General features: G+C 36.5%; 1 protein-coding gene across 1 annotated transcript in view; it reads right to left on the minus strand.

Moving 5' to 3' along the window:
- LOC103507220 overlaps window positions 1-15,978 on the minus strand; it is a 56,294-nt gene that overhangs the window by 26,399 nt on the left and 13,917 nt on the right. The window lies entirely within an intron of this gene.

Here is a 15,978-nt window from a genome sequence, read left to right on the forward strand (position 1 = left end):
TTTTTCGGCTTTATGCTTGGATTGCGGGGAACATAAAAGTTGGACTCAGTCCTTGACCAACGTCCATCCGGTAATTACCGCAAAACTTCCAAATGCGAAACCATAATCGGAAGTGTGGTCTATGTGGTGCGGACCACCCTGTATATAAATTATTGGCGGAACCGCAAAGTTATGTAAATTTCACGACTTGTAACATGAGGTATTTCTGTGTCTTCGCTTTGAACATTACATGATTTGTTTTTAAGCCACATTTTCGGAACGAAATAACTAGAATGCTGTAGGAACCACATAGAACACAAGTACAAAAAACTCAAGAACATATACCAGGTGGAAAAGCTGTACTTTTCATTAAAAACTGATTGAAGACATTTGGAAAAATCCTAGTTCCTTAAGATACTGAATTCTGAAATCATCCCTAAAATTTTCTGGTATGACGTCAATATGTTTCAAAAATTCTAGGCCTTTATATTTCAAAGTGTTATAAAATCTAATCAGTGCACCAAATAAGGAGACATTTTCAAAATGAAAGTCTTAGCAACACCGATTCCAATTTTAACACCCCATCTTATGAACAGAAATTCTCCCTCTCAACTACTTGAAAGTCGGACTGAAACAAATTTTGGCCAATCAGATGTTTAGAATTGATCCTTCAGTGCAGGTTAAGAAGTTAAGAGCCAGTATTTTGTTCATAAAGATGAGCCTAATAATGCCTGAAATTGTTCAAGGTACCTCAAAATAACTAAAAAGTGATAGGGGGAAAAAGTAGATGTATTATCGTAACATTTTTATACCACCCCGTAATTCATGTACGTAGATGGCGTAGCAGTGGGTACGTACGGTAAGTATTTTATAATCGACATCCGACAAGCTTCATTTGTCAGATAATAGCTAAAATTGACAGAGACCCGAAAACAACCAGGTAAAAGTATGTCTTGGCTTTAAAATTTGTTCACGGAAATAAAATTTGACTAGATATTATGCAGAAGTTAGAAAAAAACATGTAAAAAGGTAGGATTCGCTTTATTACATTCTTTCTTTGATTTGAAAGATAGTGAAAACTAGTTTTGGGAGGTAATTTGTCTGATCGGTTTTTATTTGACAAACATATTTGTATATCGAAAAATTTAAAAAGCACTAATGAATCATAAAATGATGAATTTCAATATAAACATGTGGGTTAATCGTCCATTTAGAATTGGAACTCCTGAAGTGAAACAAAACCAGTTGTCAAATCGATCTTCCTATCATAGAACTACATCAGTGGCGTCTTCTTCAGGGAAGAGGTGTAACCTTTCGGGAAACTTTCGGAAGCGGAACCGGTTTCCTTTCGGAAACTAAAAAAAGGGCCTGTGCTAAACCATAGGAAATCCATGATTAGACTCCTGTGGTCTGTGTCGTAGCATACCGATTTCCCCATCCCGTAATACGCCTCTCATCAGATGGGCGAGAAGAGACACAACACTTCTCATTTAGGTGCTGGGTCATCATGAGAACACCAGAAAGTAACCCATAGAAATATGTATGTATTTGCAATCGAAAAACGAGTTCAAATTTTTGTCGATGGTGGAAATCGAACCCGGGACCTTCTGCATGGCTAGTTAACACTGGGCTAACCGTATCCCCTTTTGAAATTCTCACCCCACACCACTGCCAGGAATTATGATAGCTTTTCCTCGTATTCATTCGTCTTCTAGAAAACCGCACCAATGACAGCATTGACAGGTCGTCTCCAAATAAGTCCCGTCTACCCCACCCTAATATCATGAGAACATTCTGGCTAAACCTCTCTTCTATGAATGAAATGGCCCTGACCAAAACCCACGAGATGTTCAGGGTTTCGTGCCGACATTGTGACGAGATGTCAACCAAGGTATTTTGTATGTGTTTTGTATGCATTGTATTTTGTATATTTTGTTTCAGTTTTGTATGCATTGTATTTTGTATATTTTGTTTCAGTTTTGTATGCATTGTATTTTGTACGCTAGGACGTCTCTTGAGGACAAAGCCTCCGTTCCGTTGAGACCACAATCAACTCACCTCGTCATATGGATCGACGGTGTCGAATACGTGTCAACACAGCTTTATAAATTGAATATTTGGGCTACGTATTCCTCCAATGATTCATTGCTTGGCCCGGACCTCGCCGGGTATGTCCCGCAAGTTTGCCAGGCCTGGTTCTACAGTTCACATGATTCCCAATCAACTTTTCATCAAATACCCTACTCATAAACAATAGGGGATAACTACATCAAATGGAAAATACAGTATGCGGATAATGTGTTTAAAGATATTAAGGAAGTCGTTACTTGACGTACATAGGAGGCGTGGTTGTGATATGCCTCAGTGTTTGTTTCTAGAAGAGGTATAGAGAGTAGAGAAATTGAGTTGATCGAAAAATAGGGTTGGGGTCTTCTTTGATTTTTACAAACCGTTTAGTAATGAGGTTTTTAGTATGATGCTATTAAAAAGTTTCCAATTCATTGGTTGAAGGAAATGAGAACTTCGTTCTTTGAAGTTTTTCAGGATGTGATTATGAAGTGACTTGACCATCATGATACCTATTCACAAGTTCATTGACAAAACTTCCAAATCAAGGGCGGGGTTGTGATATGCCTTAATGTTTGTTTCTATAAGAGATCTAAATAATAGAGGTACCGAGAGCTATAATAGAGGTACAGACAGTAGAGAGATCGAGTTGATCGAAAAAAAGAGTTCGGGTCTTCTTAAAATCAGTAGTTATCGATTTTTACAGAACCGTTTACCGAGGTTTATTGTATGATGCTATTAAAAGGGTTCCAATTCATTGGTTGAAGGAAATGAGGACTTCGATCTTTGAAGTTTTTCAGGATGTGATTATGAAGTGACTTGACCATCATGATACCTATTCACAAGTTCATTGACAAAACTTCCAAAACAAAGGTGATGTCCAAAGAGGCAGGGTAAATGTTGAAGGCATTCTTTTCCATCTAACCCCTGGATAAGCGGGAGTCAAAAACGGCAAAATTATCGAGACAGCCTTTATTGCAATGTCATTGCTATCGATTTTCGAGCGAGCCACACCTAACAGGCTGCCTTTACTTCCGCCTTTGGAAGACACAAAGAAATATATCTGACTTCCCCATTCCGAAACCACCATTGAAATATACGTTCCCAGCATAAAGCACAACATACAAAATGTGAGATCGTCACAGATTGAGCATGCTGGTTGCCAGTACACATATCCTTGGTTCGACTTCCATACATGGGACATTATGCAATAACAAGTTCCTTGTCCCATACCGTTTTAGTTCTGATAGTAGAGGCAAAATCTGGTGTGAACATCACACGACTTTCCTTATCCTATTAAATTATTTATGCTTATTTGAGTGTTCTTTCACCTTAACTTTTACAATATCTCTAACCGTTTAGTCGGTACAGCTGAAAACCACCAAAAAACGGTCGAAACCCGCCAAAAAGGGGCCAAGTATTTTGAGTTCCATCCTTGTCACATTTGTGGACTAGATACCAAATTTCAAGTCTCTAGCTCATACCGTTCCCGAGATATTATTGAATTACACCGAAAACCGCCAAAAGGCGATCGAAATGCCGCCAAGCGTTGCACCTACCGTTCTCGAGATATTTTGTTTACAGACAGACAGAAGGACAGACACACGGACCAATGGCTAAAACTTTGAATTTAGGCTCTAGGGACCTCAAAACGTGTTTTGGCACTAAAAACTCACCCACGAAAATTTGACCCGATTACATTACTTTCCTTCCTATAGGATAAGGAAAGTAAAAATGTGTACGGACAATTGAGTTACCTTTTTAACATAGTAAGGAATAGTGTAAAAGACTAGTAGGTAATCGTATGCTTATAGGTAGTGGAGTGATCTTTTATAGTTGGTAATGAATGTAATGATCTTAAACCAGGAACCGTTTTAGGGCTGAGAGACCTCACTATGACGATAATTAACTGTTGTTTAATTAAGAAATTAATTAATACCAGCTGTCTATGCATAAAACCTGAATATCCAAACCTTACCTAAATATCCCTACGTTTGGACAAGTTACCTTTTACCGAAAGCATTCAGCCGAAAAATCGTGATTAAATTTTTTGACCCTACCGGGAATTGAACTTAGAACCCGGATGTAGGATGGGTATAAAACACGTATGGAATAAGGGGAGAAAACTGTACGTCGTAGATACACAAAGTATGAAGGATTGAAAGACCAAAGTAAGTTATGCCGTGACGATTTTTCGTTTAATTTGTCTATTCTTTCCGCCAATACTCCTAAATTTAATGAAATTTTGCCAGACATATTATATTGTTCTACATTTTTGTTGATTACTCATTCAAAAGGTCCTCCAAAATTAAAAAGGTGGGGAAAAAAAAATAAAGGGAATTTGTTCCTTTTAGGGCACACTTGTTTTTAGGGGCCACACTAGATCTTCGGGGACCCTTTTCCCTAGATCCAGCTCACTAACCAAACTACTAGGAGTAACAACTACATCGACAAACATGACTGCGGTTCTCTGTTCTAGAGATACATGTTTTTTGGAATCGATATTAGACATTGGATCCTACTATCATGAATATTAAAATCTAGATAGGTCGCATTCAGTGGATTCAGTTATGCTAGAATGACTTCGTAAACTCAGGCATTATCTGTTGTCCATCGGAAATTAACATTATCTGTTTATTTTAAAAAATATCAATATCTACGTTTTAAAAAGTTTTTTTTTTAGATCAGATAGAATGGAATCAACACTTTTTCCCCAAAGGCAAGATCACCATATTTATATTACTTTCCTTATTCTAAGGAAGGAAAGTATACCTACCTACATAATGTAATCGGGTATTTTTTTTTTGTCTGAATAGTAGATAACGTCTGTCTTTTCTTGCTCGGATTTTGTCCATTTTTACAGAGCCCATGCACCTACGCCCTCAAACAAACAACTCATCTCTTCCACCTGAAACTTAAAACTGAGAAGAATCGTCAAAAAATTCAACTATCAATATTGGTCTTGATTGATTTTATGCTATGTTCATTAGGCAACTCTAAGTAAAAAAAGGCCTTTCTTCGAAGGGAAACAACACAAAAAGTTGAAAATCAATTTCAGAAACTAATTCACCAACTACCTCCGTGAAATGAATCGTGAAGACATAAACAAACCCTCGGCCTTACGGTTTTTAATGAACTGGCAATGTTTCAACATTTCATTGCTTATCTAACCTCAGTCTAGTTGTCTAGTATGTTATCTCTACCCCTGGAAGTCGGTATCCTTGCAAAGAGAATATATCGGCCTTCGACCTGTCAAAACTAAAGCTCGGGTGTTGGGTGTAGTAACACTGGTAATTGAGGCTGGGATCTACAATCTCTTAAAGTAGACCTATGAATAGCATTAGGCAGAAAAGAACCAGCCATTGAGGGAATCGCCTTATGGATAGTTCTTTTCTTGCTGTCCCTATGTTAACCTGTACGAATACTTGGAGACTGCGAGCGAACAGTCTCTGCACCTGCTCAAAGACACTATAACCTACCTCGGTGGTGTAGTGGTCAAGACGCCCGCCTGGTAATCGGGAGGGCGTGGGTTCAATCCCAGCCGAGGGATTGAATTTCTCAAGATTTATTGAGAATTTGACCATAATAGTAGTGGTAGCCTGCGGCTGGAGTAAAGGGACTCTTTAGTAAGGGGACTACCTCCCATAATGTATCAAATATAATGAGACCTTGGTTAGACTGCGGGGGAAAAGGGACTTTTCAGTCCTATCCCAGCAGGATAAACAAGGTATATTCTATTCTATTCTATTTAGATTGATTGAGAATTTCACCATAATAGTAGTGGTAGCCTGCGGCTGGAGTAAAGGGACTCTTTAGTCCTGTTCGAGCAGTATAAATAGACCCGGGTGTAAGTAACCTCCCCGTGACGTAGTGGTCATCACACTGGCTTAGCACAAAGGAGGTCCGGGTCCCATCTCGCAGGAGGATTTTTTCCGGCTTTATGCTTGGATTGCGGGGAACATAAAAGTTGGACTCAGTCCTTGACCAACGTCCATCCGGTAATTACCGCCAAACTTCCAAATGCGAAACCATAATCGGAAGTGTGGTCTATGTGGTGCGGACCACCCTGTATATAAATTATTGGCGGAACCGCAAAGTCAGTAAAATTGGAAAACTTACGTTTGATTTTACCTTTTCCATCATGTTTGCTGAAAAAAGGGGATACTGCAGTCATGTACATACCTGGAATCAGTAAAAGAATTTTATATGATGAGACACTTTATCAATTAAATGACGGATTTCCAGTATTTTGGATAGAATTCGAAGTACCTAATGAAACAAAATAATAATTAATGCTCAAGTGTTAGGTAAGTGTTTCCTTACATCTATGAATATATTGTGAATTCGACTTCAAGATCCCCATTTTAATGTAATCCTTGTTTATAAAAATGAGGCTCTAAGATCTCCATTTTAGAATAATCCTTGTTTATAGAATAAGGTATAACTCGTTTTTATCACCCACTTGAGATTGAAAAGTCCCTTCACCCACAATTTTATTAGGGAATTTCAGAATTTACAGAACTTTAACCCAGAAGAAGATGTCTGTTATCAAGTTCAAGTTATTATCTCTGAGGCTTATTAATGTCATCATTAAGGATTGGATATAAAACAAAGAAGGCTTCAAAACAGATACCTATTCCTATTACCTACATATCCAAGGAAGAACCTATAAACCAATTTCCAATAAAATTCTCTCAGAGAACTCTGCAAATTCAATGCTTTTCCGAACCTGGAATCACCCGAAAAAGCATCGAACTCTTTGAAAAAGGATTGTCTCTGTGAATGGTCAACAAATTTTTTTGGAATTTTAGCGCGGAAACGTAGGATGAGTGGGAGTTTGAATATGTTGAGGCGTTCGCTACATATTTGAGCATCTAGTATCACAGATACCAGATAGTTTAATCTGTCAAGGCGGATTGGCTGTGGCGTCTCTACAGACTTTATCTCTTCTTTCGCCTCACCTCGATTTCTTTTATTCCGTTCAATTTTTGTTCCTCCTAGTTGAATTTTCATCGACGTTCATGATAAATAATATAGAAGTCCCCAAAAAAACACTTTGTGTAAAAAATTCAAGGTCAAGCTGTTGCGTTCTAATGCAAACTCTGATTCGTCCTAGGTACTTTTTTTTCATTATGTTTTCAAGACAAGATTGAATATTTAGTTGCCATATTCATTCACTATTCTCTCGTAATAGTAGGTAATAACGTTCGGATAGAGTTGTGGAGTGAAAAGATTGGATGGAATAAGGAACGAGGTAATCAGCAGATTAGATTATTAGGATCGCTGAGCTTTCAGAGAATATCCGAGAGATAATATCGCGATATGATCATGTTGACGGAAGAGATGATGAATATTTTAATACCATCAACGTTCATGATAAAGAATATAGAAGTCCCCAAAAAACACTTTGTGTAAAAAATTCAAGGTCAAGCTGTTGCGTTCTAATGCAAACTCTGATTCGTCCTAGGTACTTTTTTTTCATTATGTTTTCAAGACAAGATTGAATATTTAGTTGCCATATTCATTCACTATTCTCTCGTAATAGTAGGTAATAACGTTCCATTATGTTTTCAAGACAAGATTGAATATTTAGTTGCCATATTCATTCACTATTCTCTCGTAATAGTAGGTAATAACGTTAGGATGGAGTTGTGGAGTGAAAAGATTGGATAGAATAAGGAACGAGGTAATCAGCAGATTAGATTAGGATCGCTGAGCTTTCAGAGAATATCCGAGAGATAATATCGCGATATGATCATGTTGACGGAAGAGATGATGAATATTTTAATAGAAGTATAATGGGAACAAAAGTTGCAGTAGGGGAAGAGGAAGGAAAAAGAGGAAGAGGCAGAACAAGGAGTGCATAAGGATACGAAATAAGTATTATATACATACTTGAGTATAAGGATGGTGCCTATACGTGATTGGAAAATGAAGTACAAATCATATTCACAGAGGAACAGACAAATAAAAAGAGAGACAATATTAATAGACGAATAAATTCACCAAGTTTTATTCGAATTATATATAAGTCAAAGAAAGAACTATTTGACAGAATGTCCTATTGTCATTCATTCAAAATACTGGAGTGTGCCAACTTTCAAGTCAAAATCAGCCTGGTAAAAGTGGCTCAAAATAGATACTACATTTTATCCAAACACACAGCATAGGATTAATATAAGGATGGTGCCTATACGTGATTGGAAAATGAAGTACAAATCATATTCACATAGGAACAGACAAATAAGAAGAGAGACAATATAAATAGACGAATAAATTCACCAAGTTTTATTCGAATTATATATAAGTCACAGAAAGAGCTATTTGACAAAATGTCCTATTGTCATTCATTCAAAATACTGAAGTGTGCCAACTTTCAAGTCAAAATCAGCCTGGTAAAAGTGGCTCAAAATAGATACTACATTTTATCCAAACACACAGCATAGGATTAACAGTTTTTCAAGTTTAATAAAACCATGTTAAAAAGATAGAATAGGTAAACATTGTATGTTAAAAGTTTTAAACTAGATTAACAGATTGGTTGAAAGCCCTTGGTGGAAAAAAAAAGCTGTTATTTCACACGGAGTTCTGGTTATTACTCAAATTACTACAATAATAGTTTCTCTTGAGAAAACTATCTTTTGATTTAGCATTTATCTTGGTCAAGTTTTTTTTCGAGTTAAAAGGAAGACCTTCAAAGTAAACAAACTATTATCTTGGATAAACCACTGTTATTTGAATTCTTGGATCGTGTGATTTCAATTTGTTTTTATATACCGACATTTAATACTGATTTCGTGTTTATTTATTTTTCCGAGCTGTTTTTGAGGGGGATTTTTAGAAATTATAGACTAATGAATTATTAATTATAATCATTATAATGGTACTCTTGTTCAAGAAAAACTAAAGTGCATTCTCCCAAGCCTTTCAAAACAATCACTGGATTCTCCTTAATCTCTCTCAAACTGTTTCAATTTTAATCTCCCCAGTATTAACTCATTATAATCATTATAATGGTACTCTTGTTCAAGAAAAACTAAAATGCATTCTCCCAAGCCTTTCAAAACAATCACTGGATTCTCCTTAATCTCTCTCAAACTGTTTCAATTTTAATCTCCCCAGTATTAACTTTCGAAAGTGATACAAAACATTATCATTACCCTGTAATACGATTGATTAAACAAAGTAATTTGTTCAATTATCTAATCAAACAGATTTAAAACAATTTGAAACAAATAGTAATCTGAGATTCTGAGCTTAAAAGCATCGGGTCAGATCTTTAATCACGAATGAGTAAAATAATAATTGAATGTGTAGCAACACATGCGGTCTTAATTTTAATTAAATGAGGGCTCATAATTCAAAACGATTTTCTTGCTAAGAAATTGAATTTGAAAGATTTTTTTTGAGAAGGAATGGATATCTTCAAAAGAGACTGAGTGAATGAGAAATTTCTTACAATTATTCCTAATTCTGCAAGATAAAAGTACCTATATGTACTTAATAACGCCAATTTCTCGCAATTTTCTAACAGCCCTTCTCTTTTTAGCGTCCACTTTTGATATCGGTGGTTAGAAAACTTATTACTCTGTAAATTGTAAATTTTACTGACGCATAAATATGTAGGTATACATTTCGTAATAAAGAGATAACACAGAGAGTGAGTTTAAGCTGTTCTATCCAAACACGCCTTCGACAAACTAGACCCAGAATCAGTTTACACAGATATAATATGAACTTGGATCAATTTAAGTATGAAGGTTAAAATGATGGTTTTTGTATTGACTCGAATGTTTATAAAACCGAATTCCCAAATTTGAATCTTACACTGTCATCTAAATTAAAAAAAAAAAAAATGCAAAGACAGCTCATTGATAAGGCGGTAGATTCCTACAGTTCACCATCTTTAATTGACTTTGTCCAATAATAAATAGTTGACTTTGTAAAACCACAACAATATGAGTATTATATCTTCTTGGAATGGACCCAGACTTCAAGGAAGAACGTAACACTGGAAAATACTTCTATTTCCATCCGTCCAACTTGGCATCACTAGGAAGAAACAAGATTTCTCATAACAAACAAGATGTCATCACACAAGTCGGTAGTTTTTCCCCTTCTTCCTTTTCCTCTTGATTTTCTTCTCGTTTTACTTCTCCTCCTCCTTCAGGGTTTATACGCTTTTCCCAGAATGAAATTCCATGACTATTCCATGACTTTTCAAGAAAATTTCCATGAATTTTCCAGGAAATCAGGGGGCGGAGGCGGAGGTACTTAAAAATCGGTAAGATTACCCCTTCATTTTAATAAAATATGCAATATACAGAACGTCAATGAATATGAGAGGAAATGCGCCGCAGGCCGTTTATCGAAAATTCTTGATATTTAGGTAATTTGAATATTTTTAATTTTTGACCGGGTGGCCAATTCCATGACTTTTCCGGGTTTTCTTTAGATTTTCACGATTTTCCATGACTTTTTGGCCGATTTTCAGATTCCATGACTTTTCCAGGTTTTCTAGTTTCTCCAGGTCGCGTATAAACCCTGTCCTTCATTCATTTTTTCTCCTCCTCCTCCTCCTCCTCCTCCTCCTCCTCCTCCTCTTCCTGATGGTCAACAAAAAATTGTGGAATTTTAGCGCGGAAACGTAGGATGAGTGGGAGTTTGAATATGTTGAGGCGTTCGCTACATATTTGAGCATCTAGTATCACAGATTTCATTTAGGTGGTGAAATAATGTTAGCCGCTCACGCTCAGACCTTCTGACAGTTAGAACATGTGGGGGGGCAGACAATCTGAGAGACCTGTGTCTGAATGTTTTTCCACCACACGTCCATTACGGTTTGAGCGTGATTGGGCAGACATAAGGTAACACGCGGGTTTAGCAGATAAAATTACGTTGATGATCTTCTTTGAATGAAAGGTATTTTGAGTCAAAATCTGCTAGCATTTCGAAAGTACGGACTTGCAAACTTTCAGTAGGTAGGTAGGTAGGTAGGTATAGGTAGTTAGGTACCTACCTACCCTACATAGCGTAGGAGACATCCAAGAGTTACAAGACACAAATTCCGAGGTCGAATCTTGGACCTGCTAATAAAGACTCACCTAGAATTTGTGTTCATCCCTATACGAAACCCTTAGGTGGAGCTCTATTGAATTCTAAAACGACCTAAAATCTATTTCTTAGTTTTTTACTCCTCGCTCATTCGTTTTCTTCAGAAATTCTTAATTCCTTAGGTTTCTTCTTTGTGTGGAGCGATAGAAAAATATCAGACGAGGAGTAGAAGACTTTCTTATTGTCAACTATGTCTAGGGGAGGAAACCAATTCGGTCCCAAAACCTGGTTTTTGCTACCAATTGGGTCCGGGTTTGAGAGGGTCTAAGTACCAATTGAGTGCCACACTTAAATTGATAGGTAGGTACCTACCTGGTTGTTTTTCTTCTTTCTATCACAAGCACTATGTTCTTAGAGCTGAATCTTTCTAGTCTAAAACTTTAGAGTAATCGCTACCAAAAGAACTGGTACAAATGAGCAGTGACCAGTGTTATAATAGGGTTAGGTTAAACGCAAAAAGTGTTATTATTAAGGAGCGCGGTAGCGCTCCGCCCCGCCAAGTCAAGAAAGTTTGACCGCGCTACTAGAGATATTATACGCGATTTATTCTATCCAAGTCATTACAGGTATACGGGACCCAATTGGCAGTCGACTACCTTAAGAAAAAAGGCCATGGGACCGAATTGGCGTTCTTCCATGTCTAGATACTAGATAGAGGTTGCCCCTTGCAAATATATATTGTCATTTCGATTCTATTGAGTGAATTCCCTATTGTGCCCGACTTTATTCAGAGGATTCACGAGTAGTTCTCTTTCTCTGCAAACAACAATAAATTTCTTGTTCATTTTAGCTTTGTGGCATCTTTGCAGCAAAAGGTAACTTGTCGCCAAGCGGTGAGTAAAACCCTCTTCACTGGAAGACTTAAGCAGAAGTTATACAGTGACATTAAATGCTCTAATGACTAATCCAATATCCAAAGCAAACGCATTTTCCAGCACGTTCTCTTCCATTAAACCTCACCAAAGCTTTCCTAGGACCCAGTATGCCAGTCCAAATCACGAGTGACGTCACAGCATGTCATGATTATAATCAAGTTATTGCAATATTTCAACTTCTTCATACTAATATTGTCCTAAAAGTAAGGCAGGGATCTACAGATTCATGTTAAAGTGTTTGTGAACCTCTGTGGACATGATCGGAGACTATATCTAAGGTAGAAACATACTACTATCACGTGAGCTCACGTCACGTGGTAGTAGTATAGTTGTCCTGAACGAAATTACCTACAATATTATGGGAAAACTTTGAACTACATCTTTGTGACTCCCCATGACCTCACGTGACGTGATGTCACAGCATGTAGGTCAGGTCTACATATATGAGACGATAATATAACTAACCGTTCATTACGACCGAAATTTTTACTTTCACCTCTTCTATTCAATACACTCCTGGGATCTCTATAGTCTCTATTGAAAAGAAAAATCACTCTTACTGGTTTGGGTATTGTTATTTAATAGTCCCTTATTACTCTTTATTAGTCGTGATCCTGGGATTTGAAATCATTTTGACTTCAATTTTATTTCCATTAAAAAGTGAAACTACCTTCACAAAATAATTAGTTCATTTTAATTTGTGCTCGCTCTAAGAAAGTATACAGGAGTTTGTGAACTTTTTTTAATATGAGAAAAAATCGAAACAGGTTTACGAGAATGCACAATGCACATGTTGGATGGAAGAGAATAGCATATTACATCCATTGGTTTAAAGTCTGAGAAGGAATGGACATCTTTAAAAGAGACTGAGTGAATGAGAAATTTCTTACAATTATTCCTAATTCTGCAAGATAAAAGTATGTAATAACGCCAATTTCTCGCAATTTTCTAACAGCCCTTCTCTTTTTAGCGTCCACTTTTGATATCGGTGGTTAGAAAACTTATTACTCTTTATTAGTCGTGATCCTGGGATTTGAAATCATTTTGACTTCAATTTTATTTCCATTAAAAAGTGAAACTACCATTCATAAAATAATTAGTTCATTTTAATTTGTGCTCGCTCTAAGAAAGTATTCAGGAGTTTGTGAACTTTTTTTAATGTGAGAAAAAATCGAAACAGGTTTACGAGAATGCACAATGCACATGTTGGATGGAAGAGAATAGCATATTACATCCATTGGTTTAAAGTTTACTTCAATAGCGCGGATGACCTACTGTCCGTAGGTTAAAACCGCTTTAAAGGAAATAGAAGAACAAGAAAAAGGAGAAGAATAGCTAAGAGGAGACGAAGATGGTGAAGAAGAACAAGAACAAAGGAGGTGAAGAAGACGAAAAAGAAGAACAAAGAGGAGACGAAGAAGAAACAAGAAGTTCACCTCAAAGCATCTAACTCATTACTTCATCATAACGCCTAGATACTTTTTTTCTAATAATTACCATTTAAACAGAAGAACAAGAAAAAGGAGAAGAATAGCTAAGAGGAGACGAAGATGATGAAGAAGAACAAGAACAAAGGAGGTGAAGAAGATGGCGAAAAAGAAGAACAAAGAGGAGACGAAGAAGACGAAGTCGAAGAAGAAGACGAAGTCGAAAAAGAAGGCGAAGAAACAAGAAGTTCACCTCAAAGCATCTAACTCATTACTTCATCATAACGCCTAGATACTTTTTTTCTAATAATTACCATTTAAATCAGCTAGGCTGTTAAAATTCATTACTTCAAGGAAGGCGATTAGAATATCAAATTAGAGTTTAGTAGAGCATTAGAAAACGTCTTGTCTAATGTGCATAATTGCATATACAGAATAGAATAGAACAGAAATAGATTATAACTTGTTTATTTTTTCCAAAATCTTACATCCAGTAAACTCACTTCACGAGGCAATGTTAACACAGTCACCCCGTATTTCAATACAAGGGGTCTCCCAATGAAAATTTTTCCAATGTTGATTAGTAATTTGCTATAACGTATGAAGTTTCCTGAGCGAAACATCACAATTTCCCTTTTCAACACATTGGAAAAGTGTGTTGCATGTTTTATAATTGCTTTTTTCGAAAATATTTAGGTGTAGCTAAAGTGACATCTAAAAGTGTATATCAGAAGTGATAAAAGAAATTTAGTTTTTATTAGTTGCATATACAGAATAGAATAGAACAGAAAGAGATTATAACTTGTTTATTTTTCCAAAATCTTACATCCAGTAAACTCACTTCACGAGGCAATGTTAACACAGTCACCCCGTATTTCAATACAAGGGGATCTCCCAATGAAAATTTTTCCAATGTTGATTGCCAATTTGCTATAACTTATGAAGTTTCCTGAGCGAAACATCACAATTTCCCTTTTCAACGCATTGGAAAAGTGTGTTGCATGTTTTATAATTATTGCTTTTTTCGAAAATATTTAGGTGTAGCTAAAGTGACATCTAAAAGTGTATATCAGAAGTGATAAAAGAAATTTAGTTTTTATTAAAAATAATAATGAATAAAATAAAAATAGAACGACCAAATTTTTCATTCGACAGCCATTTAGAGCCGATCTTACCCATCCAATCAGAGGTTAGCAAAAGTCATCAGCCTTTTAATACTCATTCTAGGACATGCTGTATTACAATGGAATACAATCTTACTTGATCTTGTATTAAAAAGGATAAAAGTTCACTCTGCATTTGAAGCTTGCAACCTCTTGTCCAGTTTTGTATGTGTTTTGTATGCATTGTATTTTGTTTCAGTTTTGTATGCATTGTATTTTGTATGTTTTGTTTCAGTTTTGTATGCATTGTATTTTGTACGCTAGGACGTCTCTTGAGGACAAAGCCTCCGTTCCGTTGAGACCACAATCAACGGTAACTACCTAATTGGTAGGTCTCACTATCAAGTTTTTTTTTGTACCTTTTGGAACCGCTAAAGCTTCAAGGCATTACATCCATGCCTGTTCAAGAACGGAAAAAAATCGGTCAGAAAATTTCTGCTCTGGCCAGGATTCGAACCCATCACCTCCAGGTTGAGAGTCAGTCCTTGGCCACTCAGCTACAGAGGTAAGATGGAAAAATAAATAAAATGAAAATTCGATAGTTGTGAGAAATTTCTCCACCTTGCACTTGAGAGAGCCTGGCCAGGATTTGAACCCATCACCTCCAGGTTGAGAGTCAGTTTTTGACCACTCAGCTACAGAGGTAAGATGGAAAAATAAATAAAATGAAAATTCGATAGTTGTGAGAAATTTCTCCACCTTGCACTTGAGAGATCGATTATATCGAATCAACACTCAAGGGTACACTTAAGTGACTTAAGTATATCGTCATCACTACGACAGGTACCTATAATCCTCCCAAGGTCCGGAGCATATTAAAATTTTAAATCCCTAGAGGCCGTAAAAACGCGATAACTACTCACTCTGTAACACAGGCTTTGCTTATCTGGGATGCATTTTACTACTTCTATACATACAATAAAATCGGTAAGATTACGAGAGTAAAGTACTTTATTACTTTCTTCTCATGCTGATGATGAATGATTAGTGAGGATATGTAAATACTGGGATGCATTTTACTACTCCTATACAGTACTATCTACCTATAGCTATACAAACAATAAAATCGGTAAGATTACGAGAGTAAAGTACTTTATTACTTTCTTCTCATGCTGATGATGAATGATTAGTGAGGATATGTAAATTACCTCTTTCGGGCATTGTCGTGTTAGTCCCGACCTAGCCCGATTGGCAGATTAATACCTCTTCTCTCGACAACATAAATAAAGCATAAACCACTAGGCTATGCATTCGATATTATCAACGTAGTTATAATCACACCCCAGGGAAGTGTTTAATGTTCTCGTTTATACACACTAATTTTGCGGGTTCCACTGGCGTGAACGAAATTGC

Source organism: Diaphorina citri, unplaced genomic scaffold, assembly GCF_000475195.1.
Source record: "Diaphorina citri unplaced genomic scaffold, Diaci psyllid genome assembly version 1.1 scaffold298, whole genome shotgun sequence".
Taxonomy (NCBI): Eukaryota; Metazoa; Arthropoda; class Insecta; order Hemiptera; family Psyllidae; genus Diaphorina; species Diaphorina citri.